The sequence below is a fragment of the Rissa tridactyla genome, chromosome 2, assembly GCF_028500815.1.
Source record: "Rissa tridactyla isolate bRisTri1 chromosome 2, bRisTri1.patW.cur.20221130, whole genome shotgun sequence".
Lineage (NCBI taxonomy): Eukaryota > Metazoa > Chordata > Aves > Charadriiformes > Laridae > Rissa > Rissa tridactyla.
Window position 1 is genome coordinate 91,498,111 of NC_071467.1, and position 27,129 is coordinate 91,525,239.

At 41.9% G+C, this 27,129-nt stretch overlaps 2 long non-coding RNA genes across 3 annotated transcripts in view; both read left to right on the forward strand.

Annotated features, from left to right (window-relative positions):
* LOC128905506 (uncharacterized) overlaps window positions 1–4,981 on the forward strand; it is a 67,514-nt gene extending 62,533 nt beyond the window's left edge. For both annotated transcript variants that reach the window (XR_008464889.1, XR_008464890.1), the window contains exon 4: window positions 4,850–4,981. This is a non-coding gene — a long non-coding RNA (uncharacterized LOC128905506). The remainder of the gene's footprint in view (window positions 1–4,849) is intronic.
* A 273-nt stretch (window positions 4,982–5,254) lies between these two features.
* LOC128905507 (uncharacterized) overlaps window positions 5,255–27,129 on the forward strand; it is a 38,363-nt gene continuing 16,488 nt past the window's right edge. The window contains exon 1 of the long non-coding RNA XR_008464891.1: window positions 5,255–5,371. This is a non-coding gene — a long non-coding RNA (uncharacterized LOC128905507). The remainder of the gene's footprint in view (window positions 5,372–27,129) is intronic.

Consider the following 27,129-nt stretch of genomic DNA (forward strand, 5'->3'; position numbering starts at 1 on the left):
CCACAATGAGGTATTCACTTACATCGCACTTCTTGGGAATTGTGTTTGGGCCATTTCTGTCTTTTATACTGGATTAGTGCTTGCAAGGATGTATGGTTGAATACCAATGCAGGGAGAATCCTAAATCTAATAGAGTGGGTTTGGCCAAACAAATCCTGAGGGACTGTGCTGAGTTAACATGAGGGTTCATCTTTGTAACTTCACTGCAAGTACAGTGGAAAGGGGACTTGCCCTTTGAAAATATTCGTGTTTGAAAACATCCTGCACTGAGGATAATACAACTGAGCGGAAGGATGAACCTTGTGGGCAGCACTGGCCTGGGAATCAGGATACCTGTCACGAATTTTCAGCGCTTTTCCTTTGCCTCACAGATAAAAAGTGCCCAAATAGCGCTGAACTCAATAGCCTCAACTCTTTCGTGAATCTACGCGTTGCCTTCTTATTTTTGAGTTAACTGATAAAATACAAATGCCACTGTTATGATCTATGTGTCTCAGATTTTTAGACTGGAAGCTCCTAGACTAGTCTTGCTCTGTGCGTGTTACTGTGATAATGGAAGACTGATCTGCTCCACTTGAACTGATGTAGCTGGGTGCCTGTAGTGCGCCCTTCACGCAAACAGCTGAAAAAAGTTACATGCATAGAAACACTGTTGTCTAACCTGAGGCATTTTCCTACCTTCATATGCAAATATGTAGTCTGGTTTTGGATCTGTTGAATGCCTGGAGCATCTTGCCACTCTTTGAAGAGTTGGTTCTGCTTATCTTACTTTCTCGAAACTTCTCAGAGATCTGCTTTCCTCCTGCACGCAAGACTCCTCAGTGGCATGATGCAGATCTTTTAGCGTGCTAGCTCATCACTAGCTGGGCTTAGAAGACCTTGCCAGTCTTGCTTTGCATTGGTCAAGATTTATCACTGTAACTTGCTCCTTGACACACACTATACAGCAGTCATGTTTCCTGGGACACAAGACAACCAGGAGTTTTTACTGTCTTGGAGATCTTGACTCTGCTTTACTGATCAGCCCCGTGTTAAAGAAGCTCTGCCATCCTGCTCCTTTTCAGGTTCTTCTCACGGCTCTTTCTGTTTCCCAGGTGAGCCGCTCTCTTCTGGTACCAAACAAGACAAGCCTCCCTGGGTAAGCTTAGCTCTCTCTGCCCATGTTACGCAGCCTCCGTTGCTGGCAGCTGTTTTGCTATATGAAGGGACTTAAGTGTTGCTTCCACTGGACGGAAAAGAGTGGACTTGGCAAGCTCATTGGCTTAATGAGGTCTGCAAACTGTCTTTGAGTCCAAGACTCCCATGATGGCAATTGTTAGCACTTTTCAACACAGCAGTCTTTATATGGGGTAAAATATTCAAAAGTCCTTAAGTGAAGGCCAATAAGACCTAGCTATTAAAATAAATAAATAAATAAACCCTGGCCCCATAATTAACAGATGTTTGTGGTCCTGCAATAAGTGAAAATATTTTAACAGCACTTTGGTAGAAACCAAACGCTGAAGTAACCCTTTGGTTTAAAAGCAGCATAACTGTGTAGCCTGATGGGAAGGACTCCCTCCCTGAGAATAAGCAACCTCTGGGTTCAGGGAACATCTAATTACACAGGCAAACCGAAATATGACCAAACGGAGGGTGCTGGAAGCGCTTCCACCCCCAGCGCTGTCCCTTGGGGGAACATCTCGCCTGTGGCAGGGTAACCTGCTCCTTTGGAGGCAGCTACTTCAAGCACTGGCACCTCATCTCATACCCCCACCCGTGGCTTCCACATTTGGGACAGCACAAAACAGGCAGTGTGGAGGAAAGCTGCCCAGCTGGAGGACTGTGTGGAAAGTCACAGCCTGTTTGTCCCCCTTAACCTAAGGGATGGTGAGTGGCATCCCCAGGGAGGAGAGACAGTGGCTTCAAACACCTCAGGAAGTCAAAGGATGTATTTCCTGCGTCCAGGCTACTGAATGAAAAGGAGAACACCACTTCTTGCTTTGTGAAATCTAGTCTTTTCATCTCCTTTGCTTTTACTACATGTGTCCAAAAATGAAGTGTTTCATTTTGCGGGTCAGAAGGAGCTTTTCAATGTAAAACAATGTTTTGTCTTTTTTTCATTTCATGTAATTTCATTTCATGTAAAAAAAAAAGGGGGGGGGGGTTTGCATCGGATTAATCCAAGGTTCCAAAATATTTCCAATTCAGCAGTCATGCTGGAAATAAATGCAATTATACATGCAGCCCTACTCACTTTGCACACACAGTAGCAGTACGGTGACACAAAAATACATATATTTCATTTTGAGGCATTCATTTACACAGTGAAGTAGCAAGACTAAGTGTGGGAATATATGTTTCAAGTGCAGGGCCTGGATTTGTGAGCACATATGACGAACATAGATGATAGAAGTCAAGTACAAGTCCCACTTAGATTTGAGTTCCTCCTCCTATTAAAGCCTGCAGCTTGTGCAGTGGATCTGACTGTTGCTTGTTTTAATAGTAACAACCCTGTGTGGGTTGGAGTGAAAGCTTTCCAAAATACACCTCAGCTCTACTGACCCAACCAAGTATTAGACTGCTCTCTGCTGCAGGCTGTGGAGCTGTGGTGTAAAATGAGAGACGCATCTGTCCCTAGGTTGAGTAAATGAAACACAATTTATGGCAACAAAGGCTGTGGAGGCTAACTGGCCATCTCATTTATCCTTCTAAACATAAATGAAAATCACATGTAAAATATTATTAGTAAAACAACTGGCACCTTTGGTTATTTTAAGCCTGGACTCTGCCAAATGCAAATACAATAAATAATTTCAGAGAGAGAACTGGGTAGGCTAGTCCAAAATTTGGTTTAGTATTTTTTTTTATAGAGATGCCAAGACTGTTTGATCAGCATGGGAGAGCAATTTGTTGACTCACGAACCTAGCTCTCTCTGATTACTGCTTACATAGCACTTTGGAAAGGTTGGCCAAATACCTTCAAGTCAAGTACCTTGTTATTATGAACATGAGTGCCAATAACAAAGAAAAAATAGCCTACATGTCACTGAATAATAAATCATGGAGGCAAATAAATGGCTTTTCTAAGAAATGCTCTATTTACATTCTGTCACGTGACATGGCTTTGCTTATGCTCATGGACGTGATAACACTTAAAAGAATATTTCCTTTTCAGTGCAGCATCTTGGCATCAATCATCTTTCTGCAACTGCACATTCTGAGATCTGTTTGCAATCAGGCAAACGAAGCGGCAAGGGAGATTTAGCCGTAAGACCAATTTTAAGTGATGAAGCTGTACAGGTAAACATAGCTGGCCTTATTCAGCGGTCATAAACTACCTCCCTCACATGAGCCTTTGGCATAATTACTCATGCAGAACAGGTATTCATCCTCTCTAAGCACCACATGAATGAGGCCATGGTAAAGTTATGCAAAGGGAATATGTATCCAATCTGATAAGAAGTCCCTAATAATTGCTGGTATTTTCCATAATATTAGTTTAGGGCTAGAGCCACAAAAAAGGTTTAGGCATGTAAGCTCTGCCTAGCTGCCTCTGTAGGCATTTGCGGCCAATATTTAGATCCTCAAAACCCCTGTTCAGCTACTGCCTAACCCTGGAGGCGTCTGAAGTCTGCAAGTGCCTACATTCCTGCCAGTAAAATTCCTGAGGTGCCCGAAGGTCTGCTCCTGGGCATGCCTGGGACTGCCTCTGCTTTGTCTGTCGTCTTTTTTTTTCCCCCCTTCCCTTCCTGAGCTCAGTAAGTAGACACCCAGCTCATGTTTAGCCCCCGATGGCATCCACAAATGAGAACTCTGACAGACATGCTTTGAGAAGCCCCAATTTTCCCATGATCACAAAAAAAAAGAGTAGGTGGAAACAGTGGTTTCACCTCAGTCTAATCCATCCATGATAGGAGGAAACTTGAGTTCAGGTCCTCCCTCTGCCAGAGGGGAGACATATCCCCTCATTGCTGCACTCCAAGCAGGAGGCAAGGGTGGTTATCTAGTCTAGGGCATCAGGAGGTCTCCCCAGACAAAGCTGATGCTCTGTTGCAGGGGGTAGACCTGCCTCTCTTAGCTGGGCAAGGCGACATCCCCAGTGTCCAGCTGCCCAGCCAGCTGTGCCATTCGCCTGTCCCGGGGAACACCCCAGGGGTGCCAGGCTCAGCACCAGCTCCAGCAGGGAGGGCCTGGGAGCGCTGCAGCCTCGCCTTCCTCTGGCCTGGCAATCCGGGCATTTGGCAGGAGGCTTCGACTGCACTTCCAGGGGCAGCCGAACTGGCATGATCCCTTCCCGCTGCCAAAAAGGGGAAGCCCTGCTCCCTTGCCCCACACCCCTCGGTCACGAGCCCTGCCCTCTCTTGTGGCAGTTCTGGCATCGCTGGCCTCTGGCTGAGGCCATTCAACTTCCTGAAATGCCATAAAGATTTCTTTTTTTTCTTTTTTTACCCTCCTCTTGGCAGGTATAGCTTTCTGCAGGTTTAGTGAGTTATGTCATCCCATGAAGGGATCCAGCCATCCCCAGGGCTGCCTGGGAGGAAGCGGCGCAAGCAGCCCTGCTGGTGGTTACCAGCTGTTGGCAGCTCCAGCAAAGGCTCCATTCAGACATCAGAGAAAACTAAGCAAGAACTCTAACTGGTCTTTTTCTTTCTTTTTCACGGAAGCAGCTCAGTGGCTGATCTGCAAAACCAGCCCATGACCATCTTGTACAGGAGCTGATGTTCATGAGAAAAGGGACTGACTAAGGTACCCTACACCTTCAGGCCAACACGAGACCACTACGTCAGTGCTAACAAAGGGAAGAGGAATGGTGATTTCTTTCAGGAACACACATTACTTTTTTTTTTATCTTTTTAACTGCCTTCAGGTGACTTGTATGAAAGCAGGTGTGGCAACTGTGCTTCAGAGTAAAATAAATCATGTGAATGTAATGGAGGCATTTCCCACTTCTTGCTTTTCACTCTGTGACGATGAAAACTTGGGAGATCAACAACACAGCAAATGTGAAACATAGCAGGTAAGAGACCCAGCAGAAGGCAAGTGAGATAAAGAGTAAGAGCATATCTGGGGCTGGGAAAGAGAAGGAAGAGCTCATGGCATTCCAGGTGCTTCCTGGGTTTAACACCCTACTGCTTTGCAGTAAGTGACCACCTCCACTATCTCTAGTTAAAAAAGCTAGAGAATCTCGCAGTTTTATTTGTGTCCTTACTGTTGGACTTTTAGGTAGGAGAACTCAGTCTGGACCTTGTCTAGCCTGGTCAAGTATAGCTGGGGACCAGCATCTAGCACACCCAGATGGAGCTCAAATGCCTTGCTGACTCAGATGTGGAACTGAGATTCACCGTTCTCAAAGCACCAGGACTCTCTGGAGGCACGTTGTCATGCACAGGTAGGTGGCTGCACAATTTCAAACCTGTCACTGATCTTTCTTTTATCTCAGCGCCAAAACGTCAGGAGAAATATTGTCTGTGGCCATCCAGACTTGGATGAATTGTGCACGTACATGTGTCTGCCCGTATAGTTCCCAGTTCTTGCATGTATTCCGCAACCATGGTTGCACTGGTAGTAGTAGGAGGTGAATCCACATCTTTCCAACACATAGGCCAGTATCAAATATGTAGCAGAGGTCATGTTTGGGCAAGCAGCTGGGGCAATAAACTGGCATGACTGATGAGGTTTAAGTTAGACATCAGGGCCAAATGCACAGAATGCAAGTCTAAGGAAGGCAGGACTTGCACCTCGCACCTGCTGGTGGCTCCTTTCTTTAACGCCAGCTCAACTATGTGATATCCCAGATTTGGCCTCAAAAAGAAATATTTAATTCTCGTGACTTTTCAGTCTGTGGTCCCCTCGCGTAAATATCGCGTGTCTTAATAGATGTACTACTGAATATCAGGGTAACACACCTAACTCCTTTTCTGTCTCATGTACACCTACCTTAAGATTTTCTGTCAGTGGTAGATGCTGGACTGCCCCTTCTGCATGCCTGTGAATTCCTACAGCACCAGGAAAGGTGGAGCCCTAACCACCTGGGGGCAGGTCCTGATGCAAAATCCAGTATTGCAAAGGGCCATTAACAAGCAGTGTGCTATATCCAGTGAGGAAAAAAGCAAAACGCTTCACTACTTAAGTGTCTACTCCTTCCCACTTCCACAGTATGGCGAGTAAGCTTAAAATGTCTGGGATGCTTTGTTTTTTCCATATCTCACCCAATTTCAAGTATGGTATAAACCATGGGTTTTTATCAATCAAAGAATTAACTTTTGGATAAATAAATATCTAGCTTCCAGTGTTGTCAGCTTCTGCCTCTTACAACAGTTTGAATTTGAGTCATGTATTATAGCAGGTCTCTGGTGCTCCTGCTCTTTCCCCCCCTTCTCCGCTCTCCTACTCGGTCTGTGAGAAAATGTGTCCTCCTGGTAGTGCCATATTAGAAAGGAGGGGTGAGTGTTTCCTGTCTAGTGGAGCTATCATCAAGTTTCAGTCCAAATAAAGCTGAAAAGGTCTGCAGATTGGGAGGCTTTTCTGGTGAGACTTGCTCTGTACATTTGTTTTTATAGTACTATGGTTGCCAATCAAAGAAGCGAGCAAGTCGCTGCTTAATCCAATGCAGACTAAACAGCAAGGGGACTGGTTATGGGAATTTGCTTACAAAGAGATTTCCTGTTCTGTTTGGAGGTCAGTCCCAGTAAAAATAAGATAGTGGAGGGATTTACTTGGCCCCTCAACATGTAAGTGTGGAAGTGATAATCCCAGTTTAGCATATGAAGAACATGGGCAAGAGTCTACCAAGTGCCCAAGGAGAGAGACTTTTTCTCAGTTACACTGAGGGAAGGGGTATCCTTTCAAACAGACAGACAATCCATGCCTTAGTTTTGTCTTGGTTGTCTTAGTCTTCAGGCCATAACAAGGGTGTAGATCCTTGAAAGACAAATTATGGCAGGTTATTCTTTTGCAATCATGTTGTCAAGTTTCTCTCATAGCAATGAGCTAAACTGTTAGTACGCTTTACAATCTCACTTGCTTTTAGTTGTCCTGAATTTTCATGTAAATGAGGGAGTAGTCACTCAAATAAAAATCCAATCTCTAGGTATAATTTTAGAGATTAGCTAGAACATCTAATTGCTTCATCTGATGCAATTGCACTCTTCCAAATGGGTAGACTGGAGCAGGTTTGTCATTTATGTTGCCTTGGGGAACTCCAGAATACGTTTCATGTAATCACAGCACCGTATTATGGTAAATGGTTGGAATGAAGCTGAGGTCAGGAGTCACAAACGTAGGATGCTCCTGGACAGCAGTGGTCAGTGTGTGAAGGAGCACAGCCTGGGAATGTTCTCCCTGAGGCAGTGAGAGTTTGCGCCTTCCATTACACTATGAGGAAGCTGAGCTGGAGCTGCTTTTCCAAAGGGGATTGAAAATGAACACCCTTGTCCTTCCTGCTTTGTGATAAAAGCCCTGCAAGAATAGCTGCCAAGGACGGTCAGATCGCATTAATTGTTTTTGCTTGGAAATGTCCTCTAGTTAACCAGTGGTGATTTGCATGCAAGTAAGCTGGTGCACTGGGAGGGGCTATTGCTAACAAACAGTATGGTTAACAAGTGATACAGTTGTTTGGCTTATTACTCGTTCACGTGCTTTCCCATTCCCTCTGAGGAAGGGAGCGAAGATGAGCTTTCCTACTGCCTGCTTCTGGGCTTGAGTACATGTGGCCCAGGTGGAAACAGCAAGGACAAGAGCTGCAGATGAAGGGTTGGACATCAGTGAGAGCTGCAGTTCTTGGTGAATGGAGATGTTTACTGCAGTTACTCCTGGTTATGAGTTAACAGAGAGAAAGGAATTAGCAACACTGGTCAGTAAAGTCATAAGGGTCACAATTACAGCCACAGCCCCATCATCTCCATTTTACTCCCTCCTTCCATTTAGGAGCAAATGTACCAGCAGAGGAGTTGTGAATTACCAGAGTTCAGTCCAGTCAGAATTTAGCGCAGCCTGCATCACAGGTGAACCATTCCTATTAGATGTGCTACAGGCACAAGCAAGACCCCTGTTGTTCCCATCTGTTTCTGGCTGCTCTCTGCTTGTCCTCTGTGTTATGAAGCCCCATGCATTTTTCTTGTGCTGAATAGTGTTTTTTTGGGCCTGGTCCCCTATATATCACTCTCCTAGCAGATCCTTTATCTTCGTTCTTAACGCGTATCCTACAAATGTCTTCCTGCTTTTCTGGATGACTTTTGGTTGTGAAGCTATCAGATTCATCCTGACACTTGCCAGAGGTTTGTTCCATTAAATGCCTAACTATTTTCTTTCAGAAGCATACTGACACCTGTTTTTATCGTTGATGCATTTCCAGCCTTCGCATCCATATATGAACATGGTAATACTGATCAAGTTGAAAATCTGTAATTTAGTTCTTAACATACAGACTTTTGATGAACCAATCTAGTTTACTATGGTAAATGCAGTTGTTGCCTTTTGTGACATTAAAATTCCTTCCACGTTTCAAGACTCACCCACTCAGACTTCTTACATAGGCTGGAGTTGGGATATGCCAAGGTTCTTCTTTTGGGCTGGGGTGTGTGGAAGTTATAACAGATTATTTCTTTTCCAAAAATATGTTGGATTCTTTTTTGCAACCCTGGTCAAAATCTTTGTCTGTACTTGTATGTACACCAAGTTGTCAAGCACATAAGTTGTATATTATTATACTCACTATTTCTCTGAGTCTCCTGGTGTAATAATTGTCAAATCACGTGATACTTGTGTTGTGTTCATCTGCACTTTGTCTTTACGGTGACATTGATGGCAAAGCCAAACAAGGGCAATGAGAGAAGACATCCTAGTTTGACAACAGGGTCTGTGCTGCATTTCTTTAATTGGTAAATTGAATCTTGATATAAAACTTTGCTCGTATCAATTATCTTTGTTTGTATACGTTAACTTGGTCAGTAAGTGCCGATTTCTGCAGTTATTTGTTTTACTAAATCTTCCATTTCTTTATTTGGATATGAGATACAGTGCTTCATAGTTCTGGGTGTTAATCTTGTTGTCTAAATCAATCCCTTTTTATGACATTGATCTGTTTGGCATCTCTTGAAAGCATTCTGCAGATTTCATAGTCTCATTCATCCTCACTTTAGGTTTCCTCATCTGAGAACAATTATAGTTTTAGCCAAATACACAATGCCTTCATGTGGAAAGAGCTGTGACATATCAATATTGACTACTGGTGGTAAATCTAACTGTAGTAACTCAGATTTATTAGTCATCTCTATTTGAAATTACTGCTTTAATGCTTTGTGCGCTAGCTTCTTGCTGTTAGTTTCCTTGGTGCTTCTTGGGCTGGTTGGTATTTTAAGTTTGAGCTTCAATTTTGCCTCATGTTAATTAGAGTAATTTCCCAGTTCCTCTATAAACTTAGATATCCTGGAAAGCTGATTCAAATTTCCCTCTACAGCACAGGTCGGCTAATCTGGCTGGTAGCGGCTCCGCCTGGGGAATTCCATGTTCTCTGCTGGATACTGTTGTTTGGGAACATTTCTCTTCCAATTATGAAGCAGGGCACCAGCCCTAGTTCCACCAGCCTTCCAAAATTCTGATGGGGAAATAAAGGTTGTGCATGTCTTTGATTTTTCTCAGTTACTCCCTGTAGGTGGATACAGAATGTGGTTTTTTTGAACTCATCAGTTTCTTGGTTTCGTGTTCATTTTTTTGGGAACTGTGTTTGATACCTATCTTGGAGCAATTGTTTACCAATTTGCTGTTGATCTGCAAGCAGTTTCTTTGCTTTGGAAATTATAAGCAACACTGCTTTGGAGGATAACCACTTATGGCTTCCAAAAGATATTGTTTCCAAAAAGAAACTATTATTTTAGAGTTTAAATTGTTTTCTGTCATCTCTGGCTCCCAACACCCAGCTATCCAAAACTAAAGATTTAGAGTGTGCATTAATTTCCTGTCATCACTTATGCTGCTTTTATAACTTCGCAATGCTTCTTATGTTCCAAAAATACATTTTCATAGTTTGTTGCACTACTTGTAAAGAACTTACTGATCTCTGCTTTCTACACATTTGCTGAGACTTGTTAGATGTGCTGGGACAAAATCCATTCCTCAAAATGACTAACTGATTTTATTTCTGTAGGGTTTTTGGATTGTTTAATTAAACAAACAAACAAACCCCCCAAAACCAAACAACAAAAAATAAACACAAAACTTCACCGTTGCTTCACTGTCACTTTGGAAAGATCTCAGGGTTTCCCATCTGCCCTCACTGCTGCAACCTTTGTCACTAGCCTACGAAGTGAGGTTACGTTTTCATGTCTCCCTGTCTCCTGGCAGTGCTTGCCGGGGGAGTTGAGGACTATCTGAGGGTGCTGAGCCTCTACTCAGAACAGCTTGAGGCCCAAGAGGAGGCAAAAATGCTGATTTCAGCCCAGAGACACGGCTGGGACCTCCACCTAGCCATGGGCTGAGAAAGGGAGGCACCACCAGGAAGGGAAGGCAAATCCAAAGAGCACGGGAGGCACATGGAAAGGAGAGAGAAGGTTTCTGAGTGGGCATTTGAGGGTCACCCTGGTTCTTAGCAGAGGCCAGTCCACACCAGCTCTTCGAAGCAGAAGCTGGCAGAGGCACAGACGCCTTCCCCAGGTACAGTAGAGCCTCCCCAGGCGCTGCCCATCTCGCTGTCCGGCAGCAGTGCTCTTTGCTAAACCTAGCCCTCTGTCTTTACTCTTCCCTTACATGAAAGCTGTGAGTGTACATATTAAATGGGTTGCTTCTGTTTATTTCTGCCTCGCTATGCCGTTGAACTTTGTCTTAAGCAAAATACAGTTCTGTGCAAACTAACAATAAAACTGCAACCTCTGTACTCAATTTCTCCACAAGTGGCACAGTCTCTAGGACTTTACAGAATTTATTATGCTTTCTTCCATAAAGAACATTTTTACTTTTGACATTTTGTGTGCTTGAAGTAACAAAATATTTCATGTGATGTTTGGGAGCAACAGTAGCTATGCAGTCTTTTTTAAAAATATCTCTTTTGACAATCTCCATAAGCTTTCTAATATATTTACTTTGAAATTATTTTGGATTCACTATATGTTTCCTACAAATCAAAGCTGATACAAATCATGTGTTGTATTAAGCACTTGATCTCCCCCCAAAAAATACAGCTACTTTTTACTCAATGGCCTGTCCAAACAATGAATTAGTTTCTTCATTAACTGGATAACAAAGGCCAGCTACAACATATGTTTTTTTTCTTTTGAAGTGCTCTCTTAAAAAAAAAAAAAAAAAAAAAAAAAAAAAAACCAAAAAAAAACAAAAAAACAACAGCTTACAGTCAGATGTTTACCAGTTAAAAAAAAAAAAAAGTTTCGTCTGAGTGAGATGTATCTAGGGAGTTTTAAAAGATTTTATTATTATTATCACTATTGTAAATTTAGTAACACGCAGAACCAGGAACCCCAGTAAAACTCCGAGATTAAGGAAACATGAAAAGCAGCATGTTCTTCTGTATGTAATTCTTCATCATTCCCTGAAATCTATAATTTTAAAAAGTGCTGAAAATTATGGCCTTAGCTACTAATGAATGTTAGTGAATGCACATATTAAAGGTTTCATTCTTTTGATCAGAATTTTAGTTGCACAGAGAAATAAGCAGAAATTTATACAGAAATTAATGGAATCCACACCGTTGTTTTAACTGTGGTTATAGAAAGTCAGAGTCATAGACACGAATTCTCTGTCAATTTTCAAAGGTCAATTAATCTGCCAGAGTGGGAAGATTTAATAATGGCATGATGTATGTTTTCAATATTACCTTTTGCCTCAGGATTAAAAAACATGCCACAAAAGGCACACTGTCAGTATTGTAATGCCATAAGTAAGCAGCCTGTCAACAAGGGCATATTTTGTAATGTTCTGTGTACCTTAAGACGATGAAGATGCAAATGAGAAATAGTAGTTAATCAAATACGGATGTTATTCTGAATAAAATAGGATGTTAAAGGGCAACAGATTTTGGAACAGCTGTCCTGTGACACACAGTTATGAAATGAGAACGTGTTGAGCTAAGCCAGAAAAAAAAACAGTTTCAAAAATTTCCCACTATATTGTCAGAACGTGTTCTGCCACATCTCTCCTGCAGGATTTCTGTACGTGGGCAACCCCATGTACAGATCCTGCCAAAGTGTTCTGGGACCTGGCTTATCTTCCACATAAGAAGGGATAGTGAAAAGATTATCTCTCTTAAGTTTAAAAAGGGAACAGTTAAAGGCATGTAAAATAGTAAGAGGTAGAAAAAAATTAAATCTAGTGCTCCTGTTCAGTCATTTTTAAGAGAAGAATTAGAGAACAGTTCACAGGCTTGAAAGGCAAGAAGTTTGAACTGCTAGAACACTTTCTGTTGTTCTTTTAAATAACATACAAAAATTATATTTTGAAAATACAGCCTTAATAAATTGTCTTACCATTGAACTGTGAGACAGATCAGTTATAATACTCTTAGAGCTGGTCACACCACTTAAAAGCAAAATAAATGCGTTGGGTAAGATATGAGTCAGACATTATCTGTTGAGCTGCTTGGATGGTGGAAAAGGGAGCTTTGGCAACAATTTCTTTGAAGAAAGCCTCTGATCGTTAAGGATAAACCTGCTGGAGGGGAGGGGCTGTTCCACCACTAGGTAGCTGGGAAGAAGGTGACCTCAACAGCCCCTCAGCAGCTGGGGCAGCCCGAGTCGGGAAACGAGCTAAAGCATGGCGGATCTCATCGGTCGCCACGTGTATGTGTGCCCCCACCTGCCCCTAATTTGGCAGGATATGCCCCAACTGCACCAAGGGGCAACCCAAAAGAAGGCACGTTCATGGTCCCAGAAACCCTCACCAAACACAGCGCTGAGGCAGCCCAAAGAGGCCAGTCTTGGCTCGCTCTTCAGCTCATGGGGTGGTCAGAAGGCTTCTCCTAGAAACTACAGATCATTGAGGTAGAAAGAGGGAACAGCTCTGCCTGCAGCAGTTTGTTCTGACTCTACAAGTCTTCAGGTCCTCTTTCTGCCCGCTCGTCCATCAGAAGTGCAGATGTGTGTGTCTGTATTCCCCTAATGGGCTGTCTTGTGTTGAAAGTTCCCAGAAGGTGTGTTCTGCAATGTTCATGGTGCCTCCATGGACCTTACTTCTTCCATGGGAGAAGCTCAGGAAGTCCAGTATTTGGAGTCCTAAGAAATTTGAAGGTCAAACCACTCCGGACAGACCAGGAGGAAGGTAGGGAGGAGGTGCTACCCAGTCCACATTCAGGAGAAAAGGATGTTGTACCTCTTTTCAGCTCCCTTCAGTTTAGGTGTGATAAAACTGCTGAACCATACCTCAGTCTTCTCCAATGTGCCTCAAAAAAAAAAAAAAAAAAAAAAAAAACCCACAACAACAAAAGATAGGCCAAACTTTTATAAGTGACTGGAGTAAAAGATATTTCTAAATGAAAATAAAAGACATGATAGTGTCCAAAGATGTACTTTTAACCATTTTATTTGCAGACCACTTTCTGACCATAGTGAAATCACATCTGGTTTAGGGGATACGTGTGTATATATATATATGCAATATAGCCATTTTTCTCTCTTTCATTATTCATTTTTAAGTTGAAAATCTATATTATGAATGGAATAAAGGAATCCTAACATTATACTTTGGCAGCACTAAGTATAATTCACCTCTGACTTCTTTTAAGAAGCTTCTGTCTTTCCTTATAGGTGTTATTCATTGTGAGGAATTACACTTAATTTTAGGGAATAAGTATGGATTTAACCACAACATACAGAAATTTTATGTGAAATTCTTCCTTTGTTTACCATGGCATAACTTGTACTAACCTCAGTTAATGTGGAAAAAAAAAAAAATCAAGACTTATTTTAGAACTCATATCTGGATTTGGGATCTAAGTTTAGATGGGTGGAAGTCCTAATTTTTGAAGGAATTTATTTTGAAGCTACAGCTTTTGATTGGAGCTATGAGTTTAAATACCTTTCAAAGCTGTTAACTAATGGGACATGCTTTAAGTTGCACACTCAGGACCAGCCTTGAGGATAGCCTATTGGTCTCTCTTCCCACCTGAGCTCTCAAACTTCCCTCTTAATGTTTAAATACTAATTGGTGACTAAGCAGAAATTTTCACACTAAAGAGGTATAACAGAAAGCAAAGAATGGCTTTTTAAGTGAGGCAATACTGGCTCACCACGTGTTCAATAAAGAAAAAAGGTTTGACTGTTAAAAGATATATGCCTATAAAAATAGGATCAATAGAAAGTACACCTTCTCTCTCCCTTCCTCAAGAGATGAAAGACTGCACCATACATGAATGTAAAAGCCAAGAGACCTATAATTACAGCACTTATGGAAAGCAATTTGCCACCTGTTTTAATGCCATCCCTGTTAACAAATACTATTTTAATGTTAAAACCACTAGAGCTTCCTTTTTTATCATGTTATTCTTTACATCATGAAGCAGTCCCAAGCCCTTCTCTGATCCCTTTAGAAAGGATCATCACCTGCATTTACAGGTGGAGAAATTTCAGCAGAAGCTGTGTCAGTCAAGTAGTCACAGAGCAGGGCAGGGACAATGCCAGGAATGTGTCCTGGCTGAGTGGCCCCTTTCCTTCCCCCTCGTACTGGAGCACATGGCCTCCTTCACACACAACTGGTTGCATCTTCCTTGGAATAAAGGAATCCTAACATAATACTTTGGCAGTACTAAGTATAATTCAGCTCTGAGTCCTTTTAAGAAGTTTCTGTCTTTCCTTATAGGTGTTACTCATTGTGAGGAATTAACTCTTAATTTTAGGGAATAACTCACAACATGGTTATGGCCGACCTGGGCCATAACAGTAACAAAATTGCAGAGAAAGCCAAGTTTGCATACTACAAACGGTGTTTTGACCTTTGTCACAACCAGCAGTTCTTGTGGTGTGATAAAGCTCCTTTAATCATTTGGGCTGCATCTCTGTTGCCAAATAAAGTTGGGCCAGGGAGTGCATGTGAGCGCTGACCGTTGAGCATCTGTGCTGCTTAATTCTGAGTACGTTCCCTGGTCATTTTGGCCTTTGCCAAATGGTGTTCTCTAAGGCAATGCCTAGGCCTGGCACAGGGAAAGCATAGAGCAGAAACTGTGCCTGACAGGGACTATAGATAGGACTGAACCAAGTTTAGATCCTTCTTGCCAGGACATATCTCTGAGATCCAGTAGGCTTTGCACCTCCCAAAATCTCTGTCCTCATGCAACACGTACATCAGCCTCATATGATGGAAATACCATTCTGGTGGAACCGCACATTATTTCAGGCACACTGAACTGAACTGAAAAAAACACCCCAAAATTGTAGCTATGCCTTAGGGCCACCACTGTGCAAAGGAAAGGTGGGGTGGTGGGAAGGACAAAGGCCAAGTACTGTGGATGTAGCCAAACCAGGCCAGTTGGGCTCCAGGCCAGGTATACTCCCTGTGCCTCATTTATTTAGCAGTCTTGACATAGCCAGCACAAATATACTCTTCCCACTTTAAAGTTTTACTGTCGTTAATTGCTACACTTTTTTAAAAATCTGGTTCTTTAGACTTTGAAAATCCCTCTGCACCATGCCAGCAGACCTTTGCAGAAATCTGGGGGAAAATGAACCAAAGTTAATGTAAAACAATTAACCTCCCTTTCCTTTCAACCATGCAGTGTAGTTTGTGTTAGAGTTTCATTATTAAGTTTTTGCAATATTTTATTCAATATTAAATATTTTATTAATATTTTGCAAATATTTAAGTAAAAACAGATAGTCAAATTTAATGTCTCCTGATCTGGAATGATAAAATATTCTAAGTATTTTTAAGTTTCTCTATTTTTATTTTTTTTTCCTGGCATTGCCAGAGTGTCTTTAAGATCTCAGTTCAGAAATATATTAAAACCTCAAAAAAGCCTATAGCAATTTCACTCTATTAACATGTAATTTAGAAATATCAATCTTCTTTCGTCATTCAGGCAAAGCATAGCCGTCATGCCATTGATTTATAGGTTGCAATGAATGCATGTCTCATAATAGAGAACCAGGGGTGTTGTGGAGCTAAGGTTTCCTCCTATTATCCAGAATGCATCTTGAGAAAAGCTGTTCCTGTGCTTACAAAATAGCTGCTTGTTTCCAAGATAGGAGATGCTCATCTTCACCTTCTACTGAAAGGCAGAATTGCATCCAGCACATAAGTCTGCCAGCATCTTAGTCTGGTAGTACGTTCACAAATCCTGCCCTCAAAAGCACATGCACGGGCTTGGTACTTATTGGAACCAATGAGTTACTCATGTCCATCTGAAGGTAACTGAGATTCTTTTCTGCGGGTTTGTTATTAGGAGCCAAAAAGGTTGCATGACCTAATGGGATTTTTTAAAATAGGTGGTGTTATAGAATTTCCTCATCCTTTTGCCCAAAATAGCCCGGTAGCTTCCTGAAACATGTTTTCACCATTTGGGGTTTAAACCTTGCCTTATGCCCCACTGCTGGACCAGAAATATAGGTTTGACTGTTCAATCTTTTGGTGCCCCAAACATATGGTTAATGAAGCCTCAGAGTCGGTTGTAGATGAATGCTGAGGACTTCATAGACCTGAGCCCAAAGAAATATTAAAAAGCTGCCCAATCCAGCCAATTTGGGGTATAGTTTGAGGTTTGGCATTCCCATAAAGAACTTTTAATGAAAACAAAGAATCTTTAATAGAAATATTTGGGAAGCCTGAAATATGCTTTAATCAATTGTAGCAATTTATAAGGGAATAAAAGTAAGTGAAAGTCTGGGTCTTATCACCAAAGATTCCAATTCCACAGAATTCAGTCTTGAAATCATGAGAATCCAGTTACCTCTGACACAAACCTGCCTGACCTGAACCAGTATGTAAATTTCAGTTATATTTTTATCACTTATATTTGTTTATCTAAATTTATTTGTTATTTCTATTAACTATTGTTTAAAAAAAACAGGCACACCAGTTCAAAAAAGCACAACAGAAGCCTTTTTTTTTTTTTTTTCTCCAAATTAGTTCAATGCTAACATCTTTCACATAAAGGCACATGCTTAGGTGAAGACTGCTAAATCACATTAAGGATTAAAAGCAGTCTGTAATTTCACAACGAACAATATTAGCAATCACAGTTTAACATTTGTGGAATATATGAATCAGAAAGATTTTGTTTTTCTGTCAGACAAAATGTGCAGGAAAACTAATTTCTCTCCAAAATATCTTGGAGACAGAGCAATTTTTAAATAAGAATTAAAATGGCAAACTACTTCTCATTTTGTTTTTTCCTTTCAAATATGAACATTAAAGAAGAGCAGGTAGAAACAGTTTCTACATGTTTCAAAAAGATGTTACCGTGTTGTCTGGCACAGTAGGTGTGTTCTTTGTCGATTTACTTCTTGATCTGGTCAATACTAAATGTCATAAAGGTGATGTTGAAAAAAGAAGAGAAAAGAAAGAGCATTAAGATCTTTGCAATTGGTAACGCAAAAGGTTCTTTGCTTTGTAGCTTCATTGCAAAGCAAACATAAATATTTTTTTAGCAGTGCAATTACTCACTGCAACATCTAAAGCTCTCTACTTCTACCACAAGTCACTACATTTCCTACAAAAATTGGGCAGTGAAATCCTAGGGTTGGTGTTTTGCAGGAAGGCACTGTGGCTGATCAGCGTGTTGCCTTCTGGCCACAAATTTTCAAAGCCTGGAAAAGTTTCAGCTTGACAAATGCAACCCAGGACATTTGCACTCATTTCTCTAAACTGGCCTTTTTGTAAATGGCAAATTTATTTATGTGTAGGGAAGGTGCTAGGTTAGATTAGGGGCCATTTTGTGATTGCAGTGGTTTAGTCTGCTATGATGTACTTTTACATTAAGCCCAGATGTTATGTAGTAGATGTAATATAAATAAAATAAATGCGTTTCAGCTTGTCCAGTATTGGATTCCCTAAGCTCTGTGCAGATGCCTCGGCATAAAGAGCAAAATCCTTTTTGTGAAACGTGGTCACAATAAACAGGATTTTCAGAGGGCAAAATTATATTTAGCTTTCTTCTGGTGACTCTGAAGTGCACCAAGGACTCCCATCAGCTTCAGTGGAAGCAGAGTTAGGTCATCAGAGAGGATTTCTGATTAAATGATCTTAAAGCAGTAGCTGTTTTTTGTAACAGGTTTAACCTTTCTGCCTTTGGTCAGAACTGGCTGTCATACTCTGTTGAGTTGCCTGTCAGCAGTCTAAGGGCTGCTTGTTTTGTGGGATGTTCTGTGATACTTCAAAATAAAGTGCTATACCAACTCCGTTGCTTTGCTTCTCTTGGTTTTTAACCAGAAGCTCTGAAACAACGACTACTGCCCATGCGAACAAAGCTTTTTCTGAAAGCATTGCCCAGTTTTAAAGTTTGTTATCGTCCACCCCCTCTTGCATTCATCCTGGTGCCTGTATGGCCCTGTTGTGTATCTGGACACCTTGCAAGTGTTTGAAAATAGGAACAAACACAATATTTCTTTGGGTTGTCCTCAAACGTATCCCCGCTCAATGGAGGGTACAGGTGGGCACCAAGACCAGCTGCTCAGTTGACAATATGTATACTCAGAGTTTCCTCTGAATGAGTGTGGGTCAAAAAACAAGCCTGTGTCGGAATTCGAATATCATGAGGTTAGAGTGTGAGCGTCACTCCTGAGTAGCAGCAGTACTATTCCCCCAATTTAACAGAATCAGACTGCACTGTTGATTCTCCTTTCCTAAAAAGCAAAGCAAAAGTACATATACTATCTCTCTCCTATCCTCATCAGTAAGGATCCCAAAATCCGGCGTCCATCGTGAGTAGAGGTTCGATGCATTTTTTCATCTGTGCTGTCAGTGGCCATAAACTGGAAAGTATCAAAGCTCTTGCTGAGTGTTTATGTTAGGTTCCCTCCATGCAAGCGGGGCGGCTCCTTTTGCTCCCTGGGTCAAGGTTAGTGTTTTGAAAGCTGAAGGCTATTATGACTTCTGGTTATACGTGGCTGGCTTGTAAGTGCGATGTCTGCTTACACAGTACGTGGCTATGGAGTGAGCCAATTGCATCTTGCCCCAAATGTTTTCCAAGCACAGATTATGGAGGCCAAAACATTTTGGGGTTAAAAAAAGAAGACCAACCTACTTTATAGAGCCCACTTAAATGTTCCTCTCAATTCAGGTTCTAATAATTTGAATCCTTGATAAACATTGTGTAGAAACCACTTGAGGGGACAAAATGTATCAAGGTCTAGAGGCACAACTTGGAAAAACTCACTGCCCTTTTTTAATAATTCTAAAATATTTGAATGTCTCTGGAGGGCGCCATTTTAAATTCCTTCTTCTAGTCACTCAAGCTTTCATTCAAAGTCACATGAGTCAGAAGAATGATTTTGGAGACTCTGCAAATGTAATCATTATATCCGGAAGAATGGCTACAAAAGCGTGCTGCTAGTTTATGTAAGATACGAGACAGAACATTTTCAATGTGCCAGTTTGAGAATAATCTTGAAATAATGAATGGAACCTATTCTCATTGGTTTTTTTAATTATTATTATTATTATTTATAATTTTGATTAGCATGTATGCCTGTCTAGTTGTAGTTAAAAAGGAGAAACCTGTTCCACGTGTATGAAATGCATTCAAGATCACCACGTCCAGGGCTGTGCAGATGAGATATGCATCCTGTGTGGCAGTTTCTAGTCTAACTTCAACATTAAAGTCATCTCTTCATGAAACACTGATGTTGTATCCTAGAATACCTCTTAGAATCCATGGTGCTTCATAAAAACATAGCAGTTCAGGGGCTATGAGACAGAATTTCAAGGGCAGCAGGTCTAAGTATTCTTTGTTTCTACCAGCAAGAATTTCTGCCTGTCCATGGTCTTGGAGCTGCTGACTGTCTAGATATTCATGGCAAGTATCTTAGTCAGTACTTTAGCGCTATTTTCCTGTTTCCTGTTTAAGATACTAACCCTCTGAAATGATGCTCAGGGCTTATGCCCGGTTTCGTTTCATCTCTCAAATAATAAAGACCCAGGCTGTTTGAATTAATACAAACTGTCTTGGGTAAAATTAAAATAAAAACCTGACTTTTTTCTGCCCTAAAATAGTCTTTAGTTACGTTTTTATTTTACTTTACATAGAACCCTATTTTGTTGAAGCTAATATAAAAGGAAACTGTTGCGGGGCAGACAAATTGCTGCCCCGTTCTTGTGCTGCAGGACTCCCCGCAGTGGCACTTGCAAGCTCTGGTTTCCCGTTGTAACGGGGGCCGGGCAAGGGAACTGCATCATACAGCCTGAGCTTTGCTCTGCCTGGCTCCACCCGAGTAGGGCAGAGACTCTTTCCTCCTGCCCCTTCCCTTCTCCCCGGCAAATCCGCGCTTGTCGCTGTCGATATGAACTGTTGCATGCTGTGACACAATGTCCCACCTATATGAAAGCATCGGAAGTGCCAGCACAGCAGAATTCACTTCTGTTGCTGTTAATAATGTTTTTTCATCTATTTAGCAGCGTGGCAGATAGATAGCTAGTCAAAGGGCAAATCAGAGGAGAAGAGGGCATTTTGGCATGGATTAAGTTTGTCTGGGTTCATATGGTTCCTTATAAATTCAGGGTGAAAAAACAGCAATTCCTTTTGCTAGTTCAGTGGTCTTTGCAACATCATTCAGGCATTGAGGCTGTGAAGCTAGACATGGTACCATGGCCCCCTTGGAGAGGTGGGCTCCACCTTCTGGGACCTCAGCTTGAGCATCCACCACCGAAGCACCGTCAGATGTACTTAGCATTAGACACATCCAATTCCCAGCAAAGCACTTCAGCATGTGCTGAAGCACTTGGGTGAACAGGGAAGGATTATAAAGATTTTAGGTGTGTTTATGGACTCTGTTGAATCAGGTTGTTGTTTTCTATGTACTTGTTTTCTTTTATAAGAGGAGCACGTAGGTGCCTCCTACTTTGTCTGTTCAGTTTGAGCCTGAGAGCCTTTTAGAGCTGCTGAGCACTCTTCCTTGCAGGAAGATTCAATATGAACAGCAAATGCAGAATGCTTTCAAAAATCAGATCTTTCCCCCCCAAAAATAATAAAACCAGCAGAAAAAGAGGCGGCGTCTCTGAAAGCTTTTGTCTTTAATGTATAAAACAGAAACTGGAAACAAGAAATCCAGCAATCTCCACTCCTAATGTACCAACACAGTATCTCTGATTTCAGCTAGGCACAAATAAGCATGAGAGGACGTAAGTTTCCTTGAAGCTGGCTTAGGATAGCAAGTGATTTATCACCATATTCAGGCAAAGTGGATTTGAATGAGCTTCCATGAGCTCAGTCATCCTTTGTGCTTAACTCAGGGCCTGCTGAGCTCAGGGGAAGCCTTACTGACCCTCACCAGGTCAGGTTCTCCTCCTATTAATGTTAATGGGAGTTTTGCCTGGATTTAACTCAGAGCAGGTTCAGGCACAGACTTATCACCTATAGGAAAACTCCCCCACACATGTATACATCATACTATAAATACAATATAAATATTAGTCAGTGGTTTAATTTCAGTATATATTTCCCAGCTCCCAAACAATGGTCTCATAAGAAATAAGAATAAAAAGCCTTAATAAGAGACACATGGTTTTGTAAATATATAAATAACATGCTTAGTTAGTCTTCAGTTGTGTTTTAAGACTTGCCCTTTCTAGCACCCCAGTTTTCCAAGAATGTTTCTCGATTAAGTGAAAAGAAGGGTGGGGTGCAGCCCCGAAAGCTTTTGTCCACCATATCCGAGTGCTTTCCTCCATTTCAGTGGTAATCATGGGTCCCAGATGCTGAGCTGTATTGGATATGTTTCCCCAACAACAACATCTGGCTGCCTGGCAGAACCTCCCAGCCTGTTGCACTCACAGCTGTTAAGTCCCTCGGAGCTGCTTCATGCTCCAGTAGCAGCACAGCTTTGCTATTCTTGGTCTGTCTGGGCAACCACGTTCCCATGGATGCTGTTTGCCTTTGATCCTCGTGGCTTAGCTCTTGATCATTTTCTAGTTCTCTGCAGAAGTACAGATCTCTCGTCGAGCAGCAGTAAGGCAAAAAACATGCCAGCAGTCACCAGGTACATGCTGTAGTGTCCTTTTTGGTGGGGACTCACACCTCAGCCCTACTGATGGGGTCTTCAAACACTAGCACCACCTTGCCTTCCTAGAGTCCAGATTGCCTGGGTAAAGGCACAGCTCCTTACCCCAGCCCTGGGCAGCCACCGAGGGAGGGTCCCTTCGTTGGGATGCTGGGAAGCAGAGGTCAGTCTGAAACACAGCTTGTCTGAGGATTGTGGCTAGGAGCACTGACAGCGGCAACGGAAGGGAGGGAAGTAAGCCAGCAGCTTTTTTTAAAATACACACCCACGTATGTATGTATATTTGTGTGTGCGTGCATTGCTATCAGCTAACTGTGCACTTCTGTGGCCTCCTGAAGGCTTTGGGTCACCTGTGCTGTTGCCCCGAGTGAAAAAAAGAGAGTAGAATTGGCTGAAATTTTCCACTTCAGACATTGATCGGATTTTTGCCTTTGAAAGCTTCAGAGGTGCATTTGTAGCTTCTCTTTCCTCACCACCTCCTGTTTGCAGTGACCTGTAATGGGAGGGGAATATTGCAAGGAAAAGGAGCAGTGCTGGGTGCGGAAGAAAGGGTTAAGGGAGCTGAGGTCTGAGAGGGAAGGTGCAAGGGAGTTGGAAGCACAGCAGTGTGGAGAAGAGCCAACCGAGTTCTCCAGCAGAAGAAAAATCTCATAATTTTTGCTAGTAACGACTGACGTGTCTTGTACCGTGTTTGGAAATAGAGGCACATGGCAGGCAGCAGATAGGACGTGCTTTACCCTCGCAGCACTGCTGTGACCAAGCAGTTAAAATAAGAAAAACAAACTTTCTTCTTCAACCATTCAGACACTTCTGAAGCCTGTTACAAACCCTGTGCACAGCAGCCTTGTTGAAATCTTGCTCTGACACAAGTTTCTAGTCTGGCTCCAGTCCTCCAAAACACAAAGTCTGCCTAATTTTATTTGAAAAGTCCCTCAATTTTGAGCAATTTCTTATGCAAACAACGATTCCCAATAAAGTTTTGAAACTTCCCATGGAACACATCCTTATAAAAGTATTCTGGTCATGTCCCTTGCCTTTGATAGAAAAGACTATGGCTGTATAACAAAATACCAGTCTGATTGGGAACATATTTGAGCCAGCCCACGTGCTCGTATTAATCGGCACAACTCCACTGAGCTGGTTTAGCCTCTTCTAGGAAAATATAACCTAGAACTTGGTTCCTCACTGTTGCTCCTGGCAAGCAAAGATTCATAGCAGTGCTCCAAGGATATTAGAGAAATTAACCATTGTTTCAAAGTTTTGCCCGCTAGAGCATGAGATGCTCACGTTTTCTGCAGGGATCAAGAAACCTAAAGGTCATGATGTGCTGCTGGAAAATTGAAAGAAGGTGTTCACTGCCTTTGCTTTTATAGCTAGGTAGTACATAAATGTCCACACGTGTACATGTGCAGACACACCAAATGGGGAATGGCTGTTGAGGAAGTTTGAATTTGCAAATATTACAGTGAGCTGGATGTAACTTTTACAAGTGGTGTTGCCCCACTCTTTACTTAGTGTCGTTAGCTTTGAATTTATGCCCAATTTCAGCAGGTCAGTGCCTGACCCAGTTAACCCTGTCTTCATGTTGGCAATTGCTGCATTGATGGAATTATGCCTGTGAATTTTCTCCAGTCTTCTGCACATTGAGAAATTCTCTTTGTAGCATGGGCTGACTTAAGCTTAGATTGCAACCGTCACTCCTGGGGAAGAGGGAGAAATGTTTCTGAATTACACCCATTTTATGAGTGCTCACAAACAAAGCAAAACTTCATAATCTGGAGGTCATGTCTTGTTATCGTGTTAACGTTGAAGGAAATAGTTCTACAACGATTACATGACTGGTTTTCTAGTTGAGACAGACTAAAACTATAACTGCGTTTTAGATAGATATGATATTGCTTCATCCTGTACAAACAAGCTGCATCGTGAGCAATGTTATATTCAGAGAAAGTAGTTATAGCTGAGAGCAGGGAAAAAGGCTGAACATGGCAAAGTTCATTATATTGCAAATATTATATTTAAAATGCTGTTGTATTTAATAATAAGAACAGATTGGATCACAGCAGGAGGGAATATATAAATGTTCTAAATTATGGTAAAACGTGCAAGTAAATTGTTTTTTCCAAGTGCAAGCAATTCTAGAGCTGGTCAGAAAATCAGAAAAACCTTTTTTTTTGTTGCGTTTGATTTATTTCTTTCAATTTGCTAGACTATCATAAGTATTAACTGTATTATTGTATTTGCTCTTCTCATTAAAAAATTGTTAGGCAAGAAATCCCTCTTTTAAAAAAAATTATGTAAGGCATAAAAATATATGTGGGGGTATGTTTATAAGCATATATTTTCTTTATATGAAAGCAAAAGCCAGATGAATATTAATTAAAATAGCCTGATTATTAAAATGCTCTAATTATTACCACAAACACTGGCCCTGGTTCAGGAAAGTGTTTAAATACATGCGGGTTTACTTTTTTTCAGTCTCAGGGACTTTCCTGGATTGTAGTATGTGTCCATAAGCATTCTTCCGAATTTCAGATCCTCTCTGTGAATTAGTGTTGGAAAAAAATCTCGTCTCCGCATGCAAAGAAACCCACGGTTTGTAATTCGTACAATACACAATTTCTGCATTCTGATTCTGCGACTCCTCACTCCGGGAAATATAAAACTGAGATATTTTCAGATTATGCAAAGTTGCACGTTTAACTCACTGTTGTTTTAACCCCCCTGGAAGCTTGAGGCTGAAGTCTGTTTCCTTGCTGCTGCAGAAGCTTTTCTTTTCTATTGTGTGAGCGTCCCGGGTTGTTATTGTAGGGTTGTGATCTCGGGCTGTTTGGCTAGCTGTGTTTCTGTTTGAGTTTTAGTTCAGTGAAGCATTTGATCTGAAACAAAGCGAGCTGTATGTGAACTGAATTAAAAGAAGCTCGAATTTGTCGCCTGGCACCGCTATAGCCGTAATTTCTGGATACATTTTTGGGCATGGGGACACTTTCCCCACAGAATCACTTTACCGGTTGCTTCAGCCCGAAGAAATAGCCTGTAACGCATCTCTCACGGGAGTTTGAACATTAAAAAGTGAAACTGGCAGCGCTTGCTGGACCAGCTTGCAATCACGCCGAGCACAAACCGAAACCCTTGTGAGTGGATACGCTCACATCATTATTAATTGCCGCCCTATTGCGGAAGGGAATATAAAAGAGGCCCGCGTTCTCCGCTGCGGTGCCTCCGCGCACGCAACCAGCCGCAGAAACACCCACCCGGAAAGTTTCACCCCATTTCCACAAGCCGAGGGCTGGCTCAGGAAGAGCCGTTTCGGCCCGAAGGAGCCGGGCCGCTGCGCCTCCCCCCGGGGCCGGGGCCGGGGCCGGGGCCGGGGCCGGGGCGCGGAGCCCGCAGCGCTCCCGCCGCCGCCGTCGGGCGGTCAGGACTGACCCCTGGCGGCACCCCCGGCCTCGCACCCTGCCTCCCATACCGCCCCTGGCTGTCCCTCCCCATCCTCTGAAGCACTTCTAGAGCTCAGGCTCCCGCTTCAGGAAAGACGGCTTTGCATCCTTGCGTAGCTTTTCGTTGTCCTGATGGAAGAAGTTTTCTTTTTAAACGCTCTAAAAAAAAAAAAAAGTTCGAGAACTTTTTGCATTTTAAAAGATATTTGCAATTTAAAAGAAATGAGTGCCTCTAAACCGTGTCGCAGAGAAGGCAGCGATGTAACACGTCTGCTCTTAAAAATTCCTCTTACATAAACTCGATCATCGCCTTCTTTCAGGTTTTCTCTGAAAACGCAGCAAAAGCAAATATTCGTTGCTTTTCAGCACACCTAAGCTTTTTGACTCCCCAAAACAAAAGCTTTGCAGGTTTTCAACGGGTATTGGTTTCGGGTTTTTTTTTTTTATGAACACAAAGGAAATGGTCAGTGGAAATTTTTCAAGAGAAAGGAACTGATTTTTGAGAGGTCCAAATTACTTGAATCAGACAGACATTTGGTGCCCAGAAAAGGAGGAGGCAAAGCAACAGAGCATAGAAGATGAAATAAAAAGGAAGAGAGGGAATTCAGAAAGAAATGAAACACACCTCAATACTAAGATTTATTCTATAGGTGTATTCTGAGCAATCCTAAAGAAAGGATCTGGTTCTGTCTCTTTTTTTTTTTTTTTCCTGAGTAAATCAGGAATTAGTGGAATTACCCTGTGTGTTACGTAGTGCTGATATCTGATATTATACAAGTGCTTGCAGATCCAGTCCTGCTTTGGTACCCAGGACCTGAACACATATTACACATATAGCGCTTGGTTTTGGTCTTGCATACACTAGCTTTGATGGATTTGCTGTATAACTTACATGATGTGTATATAAATGAAAGGAGAATTAGGTCTGCTGTTTAGTTTTGTTTTTAATAGAGAAAATCTGTAGAACTTAACTGAAGCCAGTGGAATAACAGTGGATTTACACTGGTGAGCATAACAGCAGCAAGTTTCGTGTCCCGTGAAAAGCATTTCCGTGTTCTTTTTTTGATTTCCATTCAGGATTGCCAGGATACATATAGTATGTGTAAGGAAGCCTCCTCATCTGAATTAGCAGTGCCAAATTTGTTATGTTTCAGTCTCCCTCTAAGTTTGAAGGGACTTGCTGAAAAGGAAATCCCACAGTCTTGTCACGAGTATAAAGATAAGTAGCATTCCTACTGGATTCATGATCAAAGAGCTCAGTGCAGTTGTATTTCCACATTCTTATTTATCCTTTCAATGTATTCCAAGCTCTTTTCTTTTTTTTTTTTTTCAGTCTGAAAGTGTTGTATACTTTTCATGGGACCTTTCTGACCAATTCCCACTAAATCGGGAGGGTGAGGTGAACGTATCTGGCTACGTTACAACCTTCTCCTAGTGGGCCGTTTGCAAATCTCTGCATTTTTCAAATGAAATCTCTAATTGTGTTAGAACTGCAGCACCAAAGCTACCTGATTTCTGTGCTGAGTTTTCATGCTGCCACCGTTGCCTGTCTGACAAAG